This window comes from Capricornis sumatraensis, chromosome 6, assembly GCF_032405125.1.
Source record: "Capricornis sumatraensis isolate serow.1 chromosome 6, serow.2, whole genome shotgun sequence".
Lineage (NCBI taxonomy): Eukaryota > Metazoa > Chordata > Mammalia > Artiodactyla > Bovidae > Capricornis > Capricornis sumatraensis.
The window spans coordinates 27,622,037-27,645,157 of record NC_091074.1 but is presented as its reverse complement, the minus strand read 5'-3'; the positions used below and the strand labels follow the sequence as shown (position 1 = coordinate 27,645,157).

The 23,121-nt window shown below is 38.0% G+C and overlaps 1 pseudogene; it reads left to right on the top strand.

The window, feature by feature from the left end:
* Nucleotides 1-578: 578 nt before the first annotated feature.
* LOC138081281 (translationally-controlled tumor protein pseudogene) lies at nucleotides 579-1,194 on the top strand (annotated as a pseudogene).
* The last annotated feature ends 21,927 nt before the right edge of the window (nucleotides 1,195-23,121 follow it).

Sequence of the window (23,121 nt, the reverse complement as noted above, 5' to 3'; positions counted from 1 at the left end):
TGGGTGCTTGCTTCTTCAGACTAGGGAGGGAAGTTTAAGGAATGAAGAGAGTTGAATAGGAATGAATGAGTGGCATCAGCACAAACTAGCTGCATGAAACAGCACACAAGTAGCAGAGGAAATTTCTTTTATTGGTACAGATATTATATCTCTCAATTAAAGAGCAGACAGAATACAAAGGCTTTTAAAATCTGATAGCTAGACTGCTAATACTTCATTAAGAGTGGGCTATTAAACATACTTTCCTTGCAAGTTCCATTAATTTTTCAAGAGGTTAGTTTTTCAAGAGTCCGGTTAGAAAAAATAATGAACAGTTATACAACTCCAGCCCAGCAAGAGAAAATTTCTCAAATGGTATTTAGGAATATCATTGGAAGTTAGAATCCAGTGTGAGGTTAAGAGAGAACTTCAGAGAGGAGGTGACAGTCAAGATGAAAAAGCATGCTGGGAATTGATTGCAATTGTCCAGGATAAGAAAGGTAATAGGAAAATCAGGCAAGTTTGTAAGAAAACACGTAAGAGATATGAGGTCGGGGAGAGACAGAGTCAGCCTTTTCCGCCCGCTCCCCACTCCCCCCGAGCACCGCTCTGGCCGCACTGAGCTCGCTCTGAGCTCCGGGCTCCTGCTAAGCCAGCGCCGCTGTCTCCTCCCTCCCGTCGCCATCATGATCATCTACCGGGACCTCATTAGCCATGACGAGATGTTCTCCAACATCTACAAGATCTGGGAGGTCGCGGACAGGCTGTGTCTGGAAGTGGAGGGGAAGATGGTCAGTAGGGCAGAGGGTAACATCGATGACTCGCTCATTGGTGGAAATGCCTCCGCTGAAGGCCCCGAGGGCTAAGGTACCGAGAGCACAGTAATCACTGGTGTCGATATTGTCATGAACCATCACTTGCAGGAAACCAGCTTCACAAAAGAAGCCTACAAGAAGTACATCAAAGATTACATGAAGTCAATCAAAGGGAAACTTGAAGAACAGAGACCAGAAAGAGTAAAACCTTTTGACAGGGGCTGCAGGACAAATCAAGCACATCCTTGCTAATTTCAAAAACTATCAGTTCTTTACTGGTGAAAACATGAATCCAGGTGGCATGGTTGCTCTGCTGGACTACCGTGAGGATGGTGTAACCCCGTATATGATTTTCTGTAAGGGTGGTTTAGAGATGGAAAAATGTTAACAAAGTTGGCAGTTACTTTGGATCAATCACCTGTCGTCATAACTCGCTGGCCACTGCTTTTCATCCACACAACACCAGGACTTAGATGGGACTGATGTCATCTCGAGCTCTTCATTTGTTTTGAACGTTGATTTATTTGGAGCGGAGGCATTGGTTTTGAGAAAACGTGTCATGTGGGTTGTCTAAAAATTAAACACATTTTAACTCATTGGAAAAAAAAGAAAACACATAAAAAAACATTATATATATATATATATATATATATATACATAAAGAGACAAGATAAATGATATTGCATTGAATGTAGTTAAAAAGGCAGGTAAGTAGAGTAAGAGAATTGATTAAAGATATAAACCACAGTGAAATAAACAGAAAAGATGATGAAAAATTTAAACATTGTTTTTGTTTTAGGTTTTTTTTTTCTTTTTTAAAAATTTTTTTGCTTGAACTCCTGATTTTAAAATTAGGGATCTGACCAATTGCTTTATTAAACTGATAGAAGTGGTTGTTTGGGATCTGTATTAGCACAATCCAAATCTTTTGGACAGATATGATTCTTCTGTAGTTGAATTTGTGCTAACTGAAACCAAAAGCTGCCAGGAAATTCATTAATCCTGATCCTGTTTATAGACATGTTGTGAGGAATGATCATTTATTAACTTAAGACTCTGTGACTTCTTGATAAATATGTAAAAATATGAACAGAGAGTACCCATTGGCAAGAACTGTTAATCTTTTCAGTTCACACTTAAAGCACTTGTAAAACCTAAGCACATTATCTCTCATTGAGAGGAAGTAATGACAAGTTGGTTTAAACCAAGAAAACCTCTGTATAAATTAACAGATGTTTTAGTTGAAAATAGAAGTGTCAATATAACCTTAATTAATGAGTTTACAATACCTGTTCCCAGAATGAGAGAATATGCCAAGTTTTAACCTGGGTATAGTGGACTAAATGGAGGCTGTTTAAATTAGACTGAGAATATAATCTTAGCTTGAACCTTATCTACATCTCATTTTCATCTCATCTTCAGTTTGGATGAAGATGTTCTTCACCAGCTTGAGTAACTATCAGGTTAATCAAAGATAAGAATCATCCTCCCATATAAAGTACAGTCGACTAGCATGCAATATCTAGCAGTGCTCAGTGAAAATATGCCTTTATGCCCTTTCATGGAAAGTAAATCTGAAATATTGAACTTATTCCCTGCAATCTATATTTTCAATCAAGCTATTATTCTACCTACATGTTAGATCTGTTTGCCAATATCTTCAAGTGTGTTAAGTGCATTTTCTTTAATCAAGGGTCGTGTGTGTGTATGTTTAGTGCTTGTGCATACATGCATGCTTGGATTTGTGAAAAGAATGAAAGATGTGTTATTTATTGACTTACTAGGTAAACCTCATCTGTGTTGATTTTTGAGGTGCTTCTGTCCATTCTAACTACTGCCAGGAAGAAGGATTTTAAAGTCTGTTCTCAAATTAAAATAAGTCATGTGGGGTACACATTTCACAACTTTTAAGCAAATTATCTCTAATAAACCCATCTAATGAGATCTTCATTTAGTTACCTTGACATAGATTTTGTAACTAGTTTGTTTGTTTTTGTAACCATTCTGGGAGTCCCATTGATGCTTTCTTGAGACTTTTCTATATGAAAATAAACAAATAAACAAACAGGCTAAAAGTACCATGGCCATATAATATGGTTCAGAACTTTGAGGCCTTTACTATTCTATTATTATTATTTAGAAAAGGCAGATAGCATTATTATTTAGAAAAGCCAGATAGTATTATTTTTTAGAAAAGGCGGGTTTAGAAAAGGCAGAGGAATCAGAGATCAAATTGCCAACATCTGCTGGATCATCGAAAAGGCAAGAGTTCCAGAAAAACATCTACTTCTGCTTTATTGACTATGCCAAAGCCTTTGACTGTGTGGATCACAACAAACTTAAAATTCTTAAAGAAATTGGAATACCAGACCACCTGACCTGCCGCCTAAGAAATCTGTATGCAGGTCAAGAAGCAACAGTTAGAACCAGACATGATACAACAGAGTAGTTCCACATCAGGAAAGGAGTACATTAAAGCTGTATATTGTCACCCTGTTTATTTAACTTATATGCAGAGTACATCATGTGAAAGGCCAGGCTGATTGAAGTACAAGCTAGAAGCAAGATTGCTGAGAGAAATATCAATGACATCAGATATGCAGATGACACCACCCTTATGGCAGAAAGTAAAGAAGAACTAAAGAGCCTCTTGATGAAAGTGAAAGAGGGAATGAAAAAGTTGGCTTAAAGCTCAACATTCAGAAAACTAAGATCATGGCATCCTGTCCCATCACTTCATGGCAGATAGATGGGGAAACAGTGGAAACAGTGGCTGACTTTATTTTTCTGGGCTCTAAAATCACTGCAGATGGTGATTATAGCCATGAAATTAAAAGACACTTGCTCCTTGGAAGAAAAGCTATGACCAAACTAGACAGCATGCTAAAAAGCAAAGACTTGACTTTGCCAACAAAGATCCATCTAGTCAAAGCTATGTTTTTTTCCAGTAGTCATGTATGGATGTAAAAGTTGGACTATAAAGAAAGCTGAGCACTGCAGAATTGATGTTTTTGAACTGTGGTGTTGGAGAAGACTCTTGAGAGTCCCTTGGACAACAAGGGGATCCAACCAGTCCATCCTAAAAGAAATCAATCCTTAATATTCATTGGAAGGACTGATGTTGAATCTGAAACCCCAATACTTTGGCCACCTGATGAGAAGAACTGACTCATTGAAAAAGACCCTGATGCTGGGAAAGATTGAAAGCAGGAAGAGAAGGGGACAAACAGAGGATGAGATGGTTGGATGGCATCGCTGACTCAACGGACATGATTTTGAGCAATCTCCGGGAGTTGGTGATGGACAGAGAGCCTGGCATGCTGCAGTCCATGGGGTCACAAAGAGTCAGATATGACTGAAAAACTGAACTGAAATTGATTATCCCCAAATTTATGAAGAAAATGTCAGATTTTATGGACACTTTCTCCTCTCGCATGGCTTTGTTTCTCCTTAAATTTTATAGGAAGATTTTAGTTGTTCCCTAGTGGTGTTACAGGTCTTCCTTTCTTGGGAAATAGAATTTCACAGCTATTCTCAGCATCTTCTAGACCTTGTGGACATTACTTATGAGGTATGGTCTTCATTACCATTTTCTATTCAGGATAGGATTGATTTTGTCTTTTCCCTTGAAGTTAGATATCGTCATTTACTTACTTTGGTCAGAGAAATGTGTGACATGCATTCTGTCAGGACAGAAGCATTTAAAAGCCAGCGTATAAATTGCCATCCCCGTCTTTGTGTTGTGGTAATCACCCGCATTGTAGAGTACATACACCAAGCATGCCTGATGTGTAATGTGGTTTAGATGAGTCATTATTGTTCTCAGTTATCAAGTTAGGGAGGCTCTTTGTTACTACATTGTAACCTGGCCTATCGTGTCTGAAACAAGGATGATGGGCTGAAGGTTATGCAGCTGTCAATTTCATGGCTGACATGAGTTAATTAAAGTAGAGCATTAAAAAACTCTGCACAGATACCACATTCTTCTGTTCCAGAAAAGACTTGCTTCTATTGAAATGTGTTCTGGTATGATGCATTTAATCTAAACCAGGTACATTTATACCTTTAAAAACAAAAGACTCAACCTTATCATGGTAGCTGTGCATTCCAGTAGTAAACAGGTGCTTTCCCAATATACCCATTTTCCAAACTGAGTTAAATTTTATTTTATGACATTCCTAGTTGGAATAAAAATCTAGTGAATGGAGATTTTTTTTGTTTTGTTTTACTTACTTTTTAAAATGTCTACTACCCAGTAGGTTGCCTGGCACAGAATAATTCATAAATAGTTAATTAATTCAAGTGTGTCATAGTCACTGTAGTTATTGTTCATTGTTTGACCGTGCCCTGTGATAAGCTGTAGGGGGAACTTTGCTCTACTAAAGATCGTGTTTTACATATTATTAATTCTTCTAAATATCTGGTGTACTTTTGACATGTTTTTGAATTATATGATATGATTTTTTTCTTATTGTCTAAGAAATTCAGTCCATTTTGAGGTCCTCTTCTAACAATTGATGTATATATTATGTGATTTAATAGATAAGATTTCAGTTTTATATGGTGAATATTTTCCTTTTGCCTAATGTTTATTACCTATTTTAGTTGTGTTTTGTTTTTTGTATTATTTTTATAGACTTTAAATACATACCACATATATATCTACCTTTGTATACACAAAACTGTATTTTATTTTTTAATATCAATGTATTTTATAGTTTGGAAATTATTTATAATTATTGCTTATATCACTGTATTTTAAAACTTTATTCAAACATTTTAAAGCATACAAAAACCTGCATAGTTCAATTGTAAAAGTGTTAGGATTGTTAGACCATGTCATCTGGCTATAAGGCTTTAAGTAGCAAGGGCAATTTAGTTTCAGTGAAACTGCTCACTGCCTCAAGGCACCTAATTAGAAATTAAAATACCTAGGTGTTTTTTTTTTTTTTTAATTTCTTTCAAGCTCCATTTCAACATATTTTAATCTGACTATATTTTTCTGTTAAATATGATTACTGAGCAATGACAGAGCTCATGGTCATTCATTGCTCATTCATTACCAGTTTTCATTTATAGTTGAAATGAACATTTTCCCCAATTATATTTTTTAATCATTCCTAATCATCCTTTCTCTTTTATATAAGAGATATTAAGTCTTGAGAAAATTTCTGCAGAGTAATAAAACCTGTTAGATTAGATTAATATACATGGACTGTTCAACTGTTATTAATTTAGACAGACCTTCATTTTTCCTTTTTTGATTACACAGGACATTGATTTATGGTACATAAAATAACCAAATTGCATTTTTGAAATTTAAAATTCTGGTGTCTTACATTATTCATCTTGAACTTAGCTTTTTGTCCTTTAAATTATAAAATATTTGCTCTTTCTAATTGAAAGATTTATATTGTGTAATGTAGCAAGTATATTAGCTAAATGTTTGCCTGAGATTACTGGATCATTTTTTATGTCATTACTCTGCTATTGAGTCATGATAGAACACAGCATATCATAAATACTTTTATACTTCCTTTATTAGCTTTGTTGTAGTATGTTTACAGTGCCTATAATACCACTTTCTTAATTAGTTTTATTGTTTGTGCTGTGGTTAGTCAATCGGTCATGTCCAATTCTTTGCAATCCTATGGACTATAGCCTGCCAGTCTCCTCTGTCTATGGGGATTCTTCAGGCAAGAATACTGGAGTGGGTTGCTGTGCCATCTTCTAGGGAATCTTCTCAACTCAGGGATTGAACCCAGATCTCCTGCATTGCAGGTGGATTCTTTACTGTCTGAGCCACCAGGGAACCCCAGTTTTATTATTTATACCTCTTTGAGTGGAGAAGGCAATGGCACCCCCCTCTAGTACTCTTGCCTGGAAAATTACATGGACAGAGGAGCCTAGAAGGCTGCAGTCCATAGCGTTGCTGAGGGTTGGGCCCGACTGAGCGACTTCACTTTCACTTTTCACTTTCATGCATTGGAGAAGGAAATGGCAACCCACTCCAGTGTTCTTGCCTGGAGAATCCCACGGGCAGTGGAGCCTGGTGGGCTGCCGTCTATGGGGTTGCACAGAGTTGGACACAACGGAAGTGACTTAGCAGCAGCAGAGTGAGAGAAAAGTTTTTGTTCCAAGGCTAAAAAGAAAAAATGTTGGTAAGGCCACTGTTCTGTCTCACTCTGATAGATGCCAAGAATATTAATATATATATATATATATAGCTGATTATGTATCTTTAGGAACCTAAACTCAGAGCTGGTCATCAGTGTCCATTTATGAGTGACCCTAGGCCCCATAGTGAACATGAAAGGAAGAATTTTGGCAAATCTTCTGTATACCTAAGTGTAGTACTTCTAGGAAGCACTACAAGTACTTCCTATAAGTATATGATTATATTTTGTGTATATGTATATGCCCTGGTGGAGTGTAAACCCTGAGGTTAGTTGAGAGAGTATTAGGGAGAACCCATTCAATAAAAGTGCTTGAATGGAGAGAACACATGGGTTAATGGCAGGACAACACCAGGTAGACTGATATTTAGCTTTTCTCCCAAGTAGATGACAAGAACCTGAAGTCTGCACATAGAAATCTTCTGGGCTTACTCAATCAGAACATTTATTTTTCCTTCCTCAGAGAATCTGACCATCAATCAAAGAGAGATATCAGTCTTTTCCAAAATGATAGGGACTGAGTTCATCAGAGGCCACATACACTGGCTCCTACTTCTCCTATTCCCTTCCCTGGAGGAGGGCATGGCAACCCACTCCACTATTCTTGCCTGGAGAATTCCGTGAACAGAGAACTCTGGCCGGCTACAGTCCATGGGATTGCAAAGAGTCGGACGCTACTGAGTGACTATCACTTCACTTAACTTCATAACCCTGTCAGGTTAATGCCCAAATTCCTTAATTGACATATGTAAAGAGCTTGACAGTGGCATCCCCAAATTTATCAACCAATGCATACAGAGTGCCTTTGTGGAGCTATTGTCTAATCACTGGGAGAAGCATAAAGACCTTTAGAGGCGTATAGACTCTAATTTCCTGAAATGTGCATGCCAGTGGATTGGCACAGAGACAGAAGGTATTCAGCCATAATTGCATAATTAAATAAATATAATTGTGAGAAGTGCTACAAAGGAAAAATACAGGATGCTATAACAACTAACAAATGAGGAATGGAGGGCAGCAGAGAAATTCTTGAGTCAGAATATAAAGCACAGATAAGATGAAGAGGAAAGGTCCTAAGTCAGAAAAAAAAAAAAAAGAAAAGAAAGCCTGGCACGTTCGAACAACTGTCGTGGAACTCTTGTGGGCAAATTTCCATTGAATGAGAAGAGAGTGCAAAGCCTAAGACGTTGCTCTTGAATTAGGCAGATCCCAGATCCTACAAGACTTTAGAGACCACGTTATAGATGTTGATTTTGTCTTAGTGCTAATGAAACCTAATATCAGTAGAGATCTTAGGTCCCACTCAACATGAATGGCAGGTAAGGCATAAAGGGATACTGGTTCTTACCTATCAGTCCTTGTTGTGGAGATTATAAGTATTCTGAGACTTTTTATGAATGGTTATTTGAGTCAAAATGATTATCTGAGTAAAAATCATCCAAGGTCAAATTCAAAGTACAAACAAGTCTCTTTAAGAGAGTCTGTAATTCACCATCACATTTGACCCTTATCAGCATAAACATTAATTTGAGTTCAGTGTATAAAAATCCAATTTTGGATCAATGTACAAATTGGGAAAAAGTGCTTTTGAAATATCATCAGCAAGCAGTGTCCTGGGTTGCAAGTTTCTCTATTTCTTTGTAGCATCAATAAAGCAGTCTAGCTTGTAAAGCTTCCTTTGGCTTTTCAGTGTGTCTTGCTATTGCTCTAGTGTGGAAGGGCATAATGGTCACAAATATAAAAAGCTCTTTTACATTAAATTACACAGAATAAATTTCTCTGCTCAGAAGATGATAGCAACTGATTTCTTCAATTTAGTCACAGAAGATTCTAACATTAAATCTAAAGCTACTGCAGAGTGATCCAACTTTGAAGATTACAGTGATGATAATGGGGCCTCTAGTGAACTAAATTAATGTTTATGGCTTTTTCTTTCCTGCTTTCATTGTTAATGCTGCTACTCCTGCTGATGCAGTTCTGGTGTGTGTGGTTTTCTCAGTACTGTTGGCATTTGAGATTGGCTTTAAGAACAGAAATAGAATAATGTACTTCCAAATGAATAAAATTCCACAAAATCTTATAATTTGATAGGACTGACAGTGATGTTAAGTTGACTACTTACTTGTATATTTGTACTTTTCCCACCTAAGTTTAGTTTTGCTACCATACATAAACTTCATCTTAGAATTTCCTTGCATTTGAAAATACTAATCAAAAGTACTTAAATTCTCTTTAAGAAGACTCTTTATTGCCTTAATTAGTGCACATATTTTATATAATATTAATTTTATTCTTACTTGTTTCTGTCATTTTAATATTATATTTTTAATATTGTTTCTTTTTCTTTAGAAGCAAATTCATTATGATTTCCGCAAAATTGAAATGTGTACCAGATTCTCTTACCTATCATATTTTATAGGCTATTTTAAAAGTTACAATTCTGAATTATTGTCCTTGTCAAAATTTAAATCCTCAGTAAGAAACATTTTTAATGGTGGCTCAGAGGTTAAAGCATCTACCTCCAATGCGGGAGACCCGGGTTCAATCTCTGGGTTGGGAAGATCCCCTGGAGAAGGAAATGGTAACCCACTCCTCTATTCTTGCCTGGAGAATCCCATGGATGGAGAAGCCTGGTAGGCTATAGTCCATGGGGTCGCAAAGAGTCAGACACGACTGAGCAACTTCACTTTTAATTTTCCACCAAATGGATATCACTTACCTTATTTAAACTGTTACCCAATGGAGATTGAGTCTGGTTTTACCCTTGTACACAATTTCACCAAATATCTCTTGTAGAGCAATAAGAAGTGTCAGAGTGACTGGTCCCAGAATATCAAGTTGCCTTGCAATAGAGTGAACAGAAGAGAGGGCTCCCTCTTCCTCAGTAGGAATGTCTGAATGAACTCAGTTTCCTACAGGACCAAATTGTGGCTTCTTCTTAGAAGCTTGAATCTGAATTTAATAAAGATCTGCAATGCTAACTTTAAGAATTCAAGAAAATTCTCTTTATACCTAGAGTTGACCAGTAGATCACCTGATGCCTAAGTCCTTCCTATTTATCCCTACTAAAGTATGTTTGTAAGTTTACGCTATGAATTGATGAAGTGTCAGGGGGCTGTGTTCTTCCTTGGGGACACTGTCCCACTGGTCCCCACAAATGTCTTCCTGGGATGATGCTAATACAATGAACCATGGCTCTTCTATTGCCTGGCTTTCAGAATCTCCTAAGAAAGCCTGTCCCTTAACTTTTACTGTGTGGCATTATGGTAATTGCCTTCATTCACCTCGCTGCAGTCCTAGGACATACATTTTTGCAGGCATATCTGATTGCCTCTCTAAAAAGAAAATAAATAAAATAGTCACTGCATTTTAGAATCCTTGAAATGCCAGGAAATTTGCTAAGCTTTCATGGGTTTTATTTTATTTAATTATTTAATTTGATGAAGGTTCAGTAACCCCATTTTACAAATGAGAGTCTAGACTGAAAATTTAAAGACCTAAATATCTTTCCTAGTCACATAAGTAATTAAGATAGAGCTGCTACCTGGGTCCAGCTCTGAAAAGGATAAAAGCAAACTTCTTTCTTTTCTGAAACTAGGGAAAGGGGTTGATAAAGACCACTTTAAAGGGGTAGGAAACACTGTGCTAGGGCCAAGTAATGAATAGGGAAGGATGGGAAGCTCGGCACAAATGTTAGAGCTTTAAGATTTTGTTCTTGAAAAGTCCATTTCAGGTCCATTTCCACTCCACTTTGGACTAGAAAGGTGATAGCTGAGGAGGAGAGGAGGTGAGGTTTATGCTCATCCCACAGGAGGGGAAATTTTTAACTAGCACATTGTTTGAGTTGTTTGGAAGCATGTTTTACTTTCAGAATGAAGGCTTAAAGTGATAAGTATAACTGTTCCCACTTGTTGAATTGAGAGACTTGGCTAAGTTATTGATATATGAGAGTTACAAACATAAATATAAGGTTAGGTAGTTACCATGCAATTTAAAATAGGAGGCATATAGGAATGCTGGTGCAAAATAAGGACCTGGAATTGGCAATGAGGAAACAAGTGAATATTCACATGACATCTAGGTCCTAAGATAAAAGGAGGATGCATACATGTTATGCTAAGTCGCTTCACTCATGCCCAATTCCTTGCAACTCTATGGACTATAGCCCACCAGGCTTGCTGTCCATGGGATTCTCCAGGCAAGAATACTGGAGTGGGTTGCCATTTCCTTTTCCAGAGTATCTTCCTGACCCAGGGATTCAACCTGCGTCTTCTGTGTCTCCTGCATTGCAGATGGATTCTTTACCACTGAGCCACCACGGTGGCAGAATTTAAAGACTGCTTCCAATAGAGAAACTGAAGCAAAGTCAGGACTCAGTCACACCAAGAGCTAAGAAGAACTTCCTATGAAAAGATGGAGGGTGGATAAGTTCTTAACTACAGGATGGAAGGAGCCAGTGTTCGATTAGAATTAGAAAGACATAGAAGAAAGAAAAGCCAAGTCCAGGGAGGTTACTGAGAGGACAGAAAATATGCTGATGCTAAATCTAAAGAGCACGATTATGAATTAAATTCATAGGTTCTATAGAACCTATGAGAGTCTCTATAGCTGAGAGTCCCTGTCTAAGTTTCTAATATTTTCTCAAAACAGATTTCTAAAGTCACTGTCAAACTCAATTCTACAGTAAATCACATTAAAAACCATCAAGGAAATTTTTTTGATCCTGAAACCAAATATATTCTCCTTGACTCTGATACATCAAAAAATAGCAGAGATTATAATCAACCAAATCATTGTTAACCAAAATGGATTAATATGTAGTTTTCATTCATAATTCTGTTACTTATTGAGAGAATTTCCCTGCTATGTTACCTATACTTGCTATGTATTTTTCATAATTAGAATAGTATTTTTTTTCTATTCAGCTAGTTCCCAAGAAGTCACAGTATCAGTTCAGTTCAGTTCAATTCAGTCTCTCAGTTGTGTCTGACTCTTTGCGACCACATGAATTGCAGCACGCAAGGCCTCCCTGTCCATCACCAACTCCCGGAGTTTACCCAAACTCACATCCATCGAGTTGGTGATGCCATCCAGCGATTTCATCCTCTGTCGTCCCCTTCTCCTCCTGCCCCCAATCCCTCCCAGCATCAAAGTCTTTTCCAATGAATCAACTCTTCGCATGAGGTGACCAAAGTATTGGAGTTTCAGCTTTAGCATCAGTCCTTCCAATGAACATCCAGGACTGATCTCCTTTAGGATGGACTGGTTGATCTCCTTGCAGTCCAAGGGACTCTCAAGAGTCTTCTTCAACACCACAGTTCAAAAGCATCAATTCTTCGGTGCTCTGCTTTCTTCACAGTCCAACTCTCACATCCATACATGACCACTGGAAAAACCATAGCCTTGACAAGATAGACCTTTAGTGACAAAGTAATATCTCTGCTTTTTAATATGCTGTCTAGGTTGGTCATAACATTCCTTCCAAGGAGTAAATGTCTTTTAATTTCATGGTTGCAATCACCATCTGCAGTGATTTTGGAGCCCCCAAATATAAAGTCTGGCACTGTTTCCACTGTTTCCCCATCTATTTCCCATGAAGTGATGGAACCAGATGCCATGATCTTCGTTTTCTGAATGTTGAGCTTTAAGCCAACTTTTTCACTCTCCTCTTTCACTTTCATCAAGAGGCTTTTTAGTTCCTCTTCACTTTCTGCCATAAGGGTGGTGTCATCTGGATATCTGAGGTTATTGATTGTGTATATTGAGCTGTATATTGAGGGCACTAATTGTTTTTGCTTTTGATTTAATAAAGAAGTGGTGTAGCTAGGCAACAGAAGCTTTGTGGAATGATGCTGTTGGGGGGCCATATGTATCTTACTTGCATAGGTTTACTGCAGTCTGTGATAGCATTCTTCATTGAGGTTCATTTTAACCAAAAGGAGGTAACCTATAATAACATTCTATAAAACAAACAAATAAAAAGCAATATTGTTAAAAAAAAAAAAACAGTTCAAAAGGTAGCAGTGATTGTGCCCAGACTGTTAACAGACTAATACAAAGAGTGATGACCTTGTGGAGTTTGCTGGTGATGAGGTCATAAAATGTGACAAAAAGAGATTGCAGTTTTTATTGTTCCATTGATTTCACCTTTTCCCTTTTCGATATGAAGTTGGATAAAAGACTTTATTTTGTTGCTCACTGAGTCTAGGGAGTGTGCAGAGTGAATGATGTTGTCTTCTATTAGGTCCTAACTCTGTTTAAAAGTGGTCAAGCAAGTTTATGTCAGGTGAGAACTAAGCTAGGCCTTGCATCTTGCAATAAATCCAGTGTATGTGATGAAAATTATAATAGTCAATACATTAGAGGATATATAAAATCAAGAACAGATGGGCTTTCAGAAACTGAAGGTCCTGTTTTCAGGAAATTATCTTGACTATACAAAGAGAGAGGAAAGCAAATACAGAACATTATTAGTGTCATAGAAGTGATATTTTTTGTTATTTTTTTCTTTTGTATATTTCCATTTTGTTACATCTGCTCAGGTTACTCTGTGCTCAGCTTGTGACCAAGACTTGGTATAATAAATACTAGAATAAAAAGATAATTGAAGATCATTTTGAGCTTAATTTTTTATTTGTACAAACTTTCTACCAAATGACAATATTTTATATAATCATCTAGTATGACATTTGAACTTCAAGAGTCAATCATTTTGGAGAGTCCAAATTTTCACATATTTTACATGTTTTGTTTTCCTTATAGTTAACTTGCAGTCAGTCAGTAAGACTGATTTGAGTAAAATTTTAGAAATTGAGCTAAAATACAATGGCTATTGTAGAGTACTTTGTATATTCTGCTGGGTAGAATTACTGAGGAAATATTACAACTGTTTAATCTTCAGTTCATTCAGTCGCCCAGTCATGTCCATCTCTTTGCAACCCCATAACCGCAGCATGCCAGGCCTCCCTGTCCATCACCAACTCCCGGAGTTTATCCAAACTCATGTCCATTGAGTCAGTGATGCCATCCAACAATCTCATCCTCTGTTGTCCCCTTCTCCTACTGCCCTCAATCTTTCCCAGCATCACAGTATTTTCAAATGAGTCAGCTCTTCTCATCGGATAGCCAAAGTATTGGAGTTTCAGCTTCAACATCAAACCTTCCAATAAACACCCAGGACCTATCTCCTTTGATGGACTGGTTGGATCTCCTTGCAGTCCAAGGGACTCTGAAGAGTCTTCTCCAAAACCACAGTTGAAAAGCATTATTTTTTGGCACTCAGCCTTCTTTATAGTCCAGCTCTCACATGCATACATGACTACTGAAAAACCCATAGCCTTGACTAGACGGACCTTTGTTGACAAAGTAATGTCTCTCCTTTTTAATATGCTGTCTAGGTTGGTCATAACTTTCCTTCCAAGGAGTAAATGTCTTTTAATTTCATGGCTACAATCACCATCTGCAGTGATTTTGGAGCCCCCGAAAATAAAGTCTGACACTGTTTCCACTGTTTCCCCATCTATTTCCCATGAAGTGATGGGACCAGATGCAGTGATCTTAGTTTTCTAAATGTTGAGGTATAGCCAACTTTTTCACTCTCCTCTTTCACTTTCATCAAGAGTCTCTTTAGTTCTTCTTCACTTTCTTCCATAAGGGTGGTGTCATCTGCATATCTGAGGTTATTGATATTTCTCCCAGCAATCTTGATTTCAGCTTGTGCTTCCCTCCAGCCCAGCGTTTCTCATGATTTACTCTGCATGTAAGTTATATAAGCAGAGTGACAATATACAGCCTTAACATACTCCTTTCCTGATTTGGAACCAGTCTGTTGTTCCATGTCCAGTCCTAACTGTTTCTTTCTGACCTGTATACAGGTTTCTTTAGAGGCAGGTTAGGTGGTTTGGTATTCCCATCTCTTTCAGAATATTCCACAGTTTGTTGTGATCTACATAGTCAAAGGCTTTGGCATAGTCAATAAAGCAGAAGTAGATGTTTTTCTGGGACTCTCTTGCTTTTCTGATGATCCAGTGGATGTTGGCAGTAAGATCTCTAGTTCCTCTTCCTTTTCTAAAACCAGCTTTAACATCTGGAAGTTCATGGTTCACGTATTGCTGAAGCCTGGCTTGGAGAATTTTGAGCATTACTTTACTAGCATGTGAGATGAGTGCAATTGTGTGGTAGTTTGAGCATTATTTGGCTTGCCCTTCTTTGGGATTGGAAGGAAAACTGACCTTTTCCAGTCCTGTGGCCACTTCTGAGTTTTCCAAATTTGCTGGCATATTGAGTACAGCACTTTCACAGCATCATCTTTCAGGATTTGTAATAGCTCAGCTGGAAATCTGTCACCTCCACTAGTTTTTTTCATAGTGATGCTTCCTAAGGCTCACTTGACTTCACACTCCAGGATGTCTGGCTCTAGATTAGTGATCACACCATCATGATTATCTGGGTCATGATGATCTTTTTTTGTACAGTTCTGTATATTCTTGCCACCTCTTCTTAATATCTTCTGCTTCTGTTAGGTCCATACCATTTATGTCCTTTATTGAGCCCATCTTTGCATGAAATGTTCCCTTGGTATCTCTAATTTTCTTGAAGATATCTCTAGTCTTTCCCATTCTATCGTTTTCCTCTATTTCTTTGCATTGATTGCTGAGGAAGGCTTTCTTATCATTCCTTGCTCTTCTTTGGAACTCGGCATTCAGATGCTTATATCTTTCCTTTTCTCCTTTGCTTTTCACTTCTCTTCTTTCACAACTATTTATAAGGCCATTTTCCTTTTTTGCATTTCTTTTTCTTGGGGATGGTCTTGATCCCTATCTCCTGTTCAATGTCATGAACCTCTGTCCATGGTTCATCAGGCACTCTGTCTATCAGGTCTAGTCCCTGAAAAGTATTTCTCACTTCCACTGTATAGTCATAAAGGATTTGATTTAGGTCATACCTGAATGGTCTAGTGGTTTTGCCTACTTTCTTCAATTTATGTCTGAATTTGGCAATAAGGAGTTCATGATCTGAGCCACAGTCAGCTCCTGGTCATGTTTTTGCTGACTGTATAGAACTTCCCCGTCTTTGGCTGCAAAGAATATAATCAATCTGATTTCGGTGTTGGCCATCTGGTGATGTCCATGTGTAGAGTCTTCTCTCATGTTGTTTGAAGCAGGTGTTTGCTATGACCATTGCTTTCCCTTGGCAAAACTCTATTAGCTTTTGTCCTGCTTCATTCTGTACTCCAAGGCCAGATTTGCCTGTTACTTCAGGTGTTTCTTGACTTCCTACTTTTGCATTCCAGTCCCCTATAATGAAAAGGAGTTCTTTTTTGGGTGTTAATTCTAAAAGGTCTTGTAGGTCTTAGTAGAACCTACAAGTTCAATTTCAGCTTCTTCAGTGTTACTGGGTGGGGCATAGACTTGAATTACCATCATATTGAATGGTTTGCCTTGGAAACAAACAGAGATCATTCTCTCATTTTTGAGATTGCATCCAAGTACTGCATTTTGGACTCTTTTGTTGACTACGAGGACTACTCCTTTTCTTCTGAGGGATTCCTGCCCACAGTAGCAGATATAATGGTCATCTGAGTTAAATTCACCCATTCCAGTCCATTTTAGTTTGCTGATTCCTAGAATGTTGACATTCACTCTTGCCATCTCCTGTTTGACCACTTCCAGTTTGCCTTGATTCGTGGACCAGACATTCCAGGTTCCTAGGCAATATTGCTCTTTACATCATTGACCTTGCTTCTATCACCAGTCACATCCACAGCTGGGTGTTGTTTTTGCTTTGGCTCCATCCCTTCATTCTTTCTTGAGTTATTTCTCCACTGCTCTGCAGTAGCATATTGGGCATCTACCGACTTGGTGAGTTCATCTTTCTGTGTCCTATCTTTTTACCTTTTCATACTGTTCATGGAGAAGGAAATGGCAACCCATCCTGTACTCCTGCCTGGAAAATTCCATGGATGAGGGAGTCTGGTAGGCTACAGTCCATGGGGTCGCAAAGTCGGACACAACTGAGCAACATCAGTTTCTTTCTTTCTATAGTTCCTTTTGGAGAAGGAAATGCCAACCCACTCCAGTGTTCTTGCCTGGAGGATCCCATGGACAGAGGGGCCTGGTGGGGCTGAGGGCTATGGGGTTGCAAAGAGTCAGACACAACTAAGCAACTAACACACTCACACTCTTCATGGGGTTCTCAAGGCAAGAATACTGAAGTGGTTTGCCATTCTCTTTAATCTTGTGGTTTAATCTTGGGCAAGCTATTTACTTTTTGTGACTGTTTACTTAATCCCAGGGTTGGGGAGCCTGATGGGCTGCCATCTATGGGGTCGCACAGAGTCGGATGCAACTGAAGCGACTTAGCAGCAGCAGCAACTCACATGTAAAGTGAAAGGAATAGACTGGCTTTCCAGATCAAACACACTGTTGGTGTATGTAATTCACTGATGATATCCTTTCTTTCTTCAAAAATATCAAAACCAATCTAATTAGACAAATTTAAATCAACTACAAAGGACATATGATCCACCAGCCTTATATTTCAGATTCTGAGCAATAAAAAAAAGGAAATGGCAAAGTCAGTAAAGATTGAGGATTGTAGTTTAAAAGCAAATTGGCATAGAGAATATATATTTATTTATTACTAGCCACATTATCTGGAGAAAAGAAATGAGGCTCATCAAGGTTAAGTAACATATTCAAGGTCACAAGAGTATTCAGACTGAGGATCAAATTCTTGTACCTGATATAAAAAGTAAATACTTTCCCCGTTATTCCTGTGATCTATCCTTTCTCAACAATTTAGACTGAAAATTGTTTAAATGACAAGGGTAATTGTTTTTGTTATTAGGAACTTCATAGTAAATTTATTTACCTTCTCAATGTGTTGTCTAGACTTGGCTATATTATATTAATATTAATCTTCACATGAAAAGTTTTCCTTAAAACCTAAAATCTTTGAATTTAAATTATTCATTTAGGAAGTGACCTCAGATGACTAATCCAAACTATTCAGTTTTTAAATTTACAAAATAAGCTTTAACTGAGCTTAAGCAATAAGTTTAAGGCTAATTAAAATTATACTATAAAGCAACCTGTAACCCATAATTCTAACTTTAAGCTAAAAGTTCTTAACTTAAAAAGCTTAGACATAGGGAAAAAATGCTTTGAGATTTTATTATAGAAAATTTTAATAACATTCTTACCAATTCTCATGGTCATATGCATTAAAATTTGATCTCTTTGTACTTTGATTGTTTGTCCTAAAAACAGTATGTGTAACTGTTAATCCTATACTCTTTTTTTTTTAATTTTAAAATCTTTAATTTTTACATGTGTTCCCAAACATGAACCCCCCTCCCACCTCCCTCCCCATAACATCTCAGTGAGTCATCCCCATGCACCAACCCCAAGCATGCTGTATCCTGCGTCAGACATAGACTGGCAATTCAATTCTTACATGATAGTATACATGATAGAATGCCATTCTCCAAAATCATTACTTTTTATTTTACATTGGAGAATAGTTGATTAACAATGTTGTGTTAGTTTCAGGTGTACAGCAAACTGATTCAGTTATACATATACATGTATCTACTTTTCAAATTCTCTTCCCATTTAGGTTGTTATATAATATGAAGCAGAGTCCCCTGTGCTATACAGTAGGTCCTTGTTGGTTATTTATTTTAAATACAACAGTGTGTATATGTCAGTCTCAGGCTTCCCTGGCAGATCAGTGGTAAAAAACTCACCTGCCAATGCAGGAGATGTGGGTTTGATCCCTGCATTAGCAAGATCCTCTGGAGAAGGAAATGGCAACCTGCTCCAGTATTCTTGCTGTGAAAACTTTATGGACAGAGGAGCCTGGTGGGATACAGTTCAAGGAGTCACTATGAGTCGGACACAACTTTAGCGACTAAGCACACACAGAATCACATGTCAATCTCAAACTCCCTAATTACTACCCCCTCCCTCCAACCATAAATTCATTCTCTAAAAAAAAAAAAAAAAAAAAACAGTATGGAATATGATCTCTTCAAGTGTGAGTATGTGGGTGTTAGTTGCTCAGTCGTGTCTGACTCTTTGGTACCCCATGGATTATAGCTCACCAAGCTCCTCTGTCCATGGAATTCTCCAGGCAAGAGTGCTGGAGAGCATTGCCATTTCCTTCTCCAGGGGATCTTCCCAACCCAGGGATCAAAGCCATGTCTCCTGCACTGCAGACAGATATTTTTTACCATCTGAGCCACCAGAGAATCAAATGTGAGATGACAGCCTAAAAGAAATAGTAAATAACACAGACTTGTAATGCAAGGTAAATACTTCATTGCTTAGTAACAAAATTTTAAAGTCATAAAAATTTGTTTTGAAATCCCTGTAATTTGGCCACAAAGTCCCTTTCCTTGCATAGTGTATTACCTCTTCCTCTCTCTGTGTCCTCTCTTGCAGCTAAATTCAAGCATCTTCCCCTGCTATGTTCATGCCTCATGTTTCACCAACTAGGATCACTAGTTATTCCATTTCATTGGAATGCCCTTTCTGTTACCCTTTCTTTAAGCCTCATCTCCCCTTCAAATATCTTTTCTTGAGTATGTTCAACCTTCTCTGTGAAGTTTTACTGATCTTTCCTTCTATTTGTGATTTTTATATCCTCTGAGCCCTTAGGCAGTCTTCACCGTTTATACTGTTTTTTTTTTTTTTATTTTTATCAACCAGTGCCCATGGTATTTGTTCCTGAGCTCAATTGTTAGCAGTCACCCAATATTTCAGGTACTTCCTCATCTAGATTTGATTGTGCTGAAATCCCAATAGTTCTGACTTCCTTTATGGTCAGGTCAGTTAATTTTCTTGAGATAAAATTTCATCCTAGAAAGAAAGAAAATAAATAAGACAATAAATAAATTTAACTTGATATAAAAGTGGCATGACCATAACAACAGCAAGTCACAAAGCTAGCATTTGAATTAAGTTTTTCCTTGTGTCTAATCCTGTGTTGTTTCAAATTATGCTTCATTGGAAATCCATACCACACTACTACATGATTTTATGCTATTGATTACCAATTCTAATTTTGTGGCACCTTGATTGCTACTAGCTGGTAGCATATAATTCTTAGATATTTTGTTTTTTTAAAAAAAAAACCTTTTTTCTTTTCAGTTTCAAGATAAAGACTATCAACTGTAGAAAAGCAGACACTTTTCTGAAACTGAACCAACAATAATAGTTACAAATGCTCAAAAATATGGGAAGATATAGAATAATATACCTTCTGCTGCTGCTGCTGCTGAGTCACTTCAGTCGTGTCTGACTCTGTGCGGCCCCATAGACGGCAGCCCACCAGGCTCCGCCGCCCCTGGGATTCTCCAGGCAAGAACACTGGAGCAGGTTGCCATTTCCTTCTCCAATGCATGAAAGTGAAACGTGAAAGTGAAGTTGCTCAGTCGTGTCTGACTCTTCGCGACCCCATGGATGGCAGCCCACCAGGCTCCTCCATCCATGGGATTTGCCAGGCAAGAGTATGTAAATGGAAAATGAGGTCCTTTGGGTCACATATAGAGTTAGTGGCAGTTATTCCAAGAAGCCACCCATTTGCTCATTGATTGATCATTTGTTACCATTGTGATTAGTGTTGTTTGTAGTAGAATCAGTGATAGCAATAAGATGCAGAAGGTATTATAGCTTGATGGTGTATTGGAGTCTTCATTTTAAATTTTTTCCCATATTTTCATGTTGTTTCATTACAATCCCCCCAGTAGAGAATAGACTCTTTTAATACTTCTGAACCATTCTTATATTACAGGTGACCCACAGAGAATCTAACACCTAACGTATATTGCATATATCTTTGTTGGTTTGGAGCTTGCCTTGTGGTTCAGCTGGTAAAGAATCCACCTGCAATATGGGAGACCTAGGTTTGATCCCTGGGTTGGGAAGATCCCCTGGAGAAGGGAATGGCTACCCTTTCCAGTATTATGGCCTGGAGAATTCCATGGACAGGAAAGTCCTGGGGTCGCAAAGAGTCAGACGCAACCGAGTGACTTTCACTTGTTGGTTTCATAATAAATGAGTAAATTGATAATTTGATTATTGAAAACCTTTATTTTGAAAGAAAAATTAATCTGTAAACAAAATCAAAATAAGATAAATGATGCCAGGCTGAAGAACATCTCTCATTAGGGTAACATAATTTACCTACACTCATTGTCAAACTGAATACCAATAAAGATCCCAGGAACAAATCACTATTGAGTACTTTTGCCAAAATGAAAGTTATATCATGTTACTCCTGTGTAAGACCTCCAATGGTTTCTGTGTTCACTCAGAGGAAAAAAGCATTTTCTTTTTAGAGTGGCTCACACAGCACCATCTTACAGGACATTTGTCCTTCCTTTATTGTGGTCAGTGTCAGTCACATGCCTCCATTCAGTTTCCTCCTGATCCCAGGCACCTTTCAGACTTACAGACTTTTCATTTACCTCAGCCTAGTACATTTTTCCCCAGATGACTGCAGGGAAAGGTTTTTTTTTTTTTACCTTCCTTAGTTTCATATCAGTGAGACCTTCCCTAACTACTTACATAAATTGCAACTGCCCCGTCCCATAATCCACCCCACCCCCACCCCCACACACAGAATTGCTCAGTATCTTCCCTTTTAGTCTAATTGTTTTCCAGAGTACTTACTACAAAACACTTAATAGCACTCACTAGCCTTTAACAAGGCATACTGTTTCTTTATTGCCTAATGTTGTTATTCAGCCAGTCAGTCCTGTTCGACTCTGTAAACCCATAGACTGCAGCTTGCCAGGCTTCCCTATCCTTCCCCATCTCCCAGACTTTGCTCAAACTCATGCCCATTCAGTCAGTGATGCCATCCATCCAACCATCTTCTCTGTCATTCCCTTTTCCCTCCACCTTCAATCTTTCCCAGCATCAGGGCCTTTTCCAATGAGTCTGCTCTTTCCCTCACGTGGCCAAATTATTGGTGCTTCAGATTCAACATCAGTCCTTCTAATGAATATTCAGGACTGATTTCCTTTAGGATTGACTGGTTTGATCTCCTTACAATCCAAAGGACTCCAAAGAGTCTTCTCTAACACCACAGTTCAAAAACATCAATTCTTCAGCCCTCAGTTTTCTTTATGGTCCAAATTTTACATCTATATATGACTACTGGAAAAACCATAGCTTTAACTAGATGGACCATTGTCACCAAAATAATGCCTCTGCTTTTAAATATGCTGTCTAGGTTTGTCATAGCTTTCTTCCAGTGAGCAACAATCTTTTAATTTCATGGCTGAAATCACCATCTGCAGTGATTTTGGAGCCCCTCAAAATAAAGTCTGACACTGTTTCCATTGTTTCCCATCTGTTTGTCATGAAGTGATGGGACCGGTTGCCATGATCTTAGTTTTTTGAACGTTGTCTAAAGTCAACTTTTTCACTCTCTTCTTTCACCTTTGTCAACAGGCTCTTTAGTTCCTCTTTGCTTTCTGCCATAACGGTGGTGTCATCTGCATATCTGTGGTTATTGATATTTCTTCTGGCACTCTTAATTCCAACAGTGCTTCATCCAGCCTGGCATTTCACATGATGTACTCTGCATAGAAGTTAAGTAAGCAGGGTGATAATATACAGCCTTGACATACTCCTTGCCTGATTTGGAACCAGTCTGTTGTCCCATATGTGGTTCTAACTGTTTCTTCTTGACCTGCATACAGGTTTCTCAGGAAGTGGGTAAGGTGGTCTGGTATTCCCATCTTGTTAAGAATTTTCCACAATTTGTTGTGATCCACACACTCAAAGGCTTTGGCATAGTCAATAAAGCAGAAGTAGATGTTTTTCTGGAACTCCTTTGCTTTTTTGATGATCCAGCAGATGTTGGCAATTTGATCGCTGGTTCCTCTGCCTTTTCTAAATCCAGCTTGAACATCTGGAAGTTCTCAGTGCACTTAGAACCGAAGTTCTCTGTTGAAGCCTAGCTTGGAGAATTTTGAGCATTACATTGCTAGCATGTGAAATGAGCGCTATTGTGCAGTAGTATGAACATTCTTTGGCGTTACTTTTCTTTGGGATTGGAATGAAAACTGACCTTTTCCGGTCCCGTGGCCACTGCTGAATATTCCAAATTTGCTGGTGTATTGATTGCAGCACTTT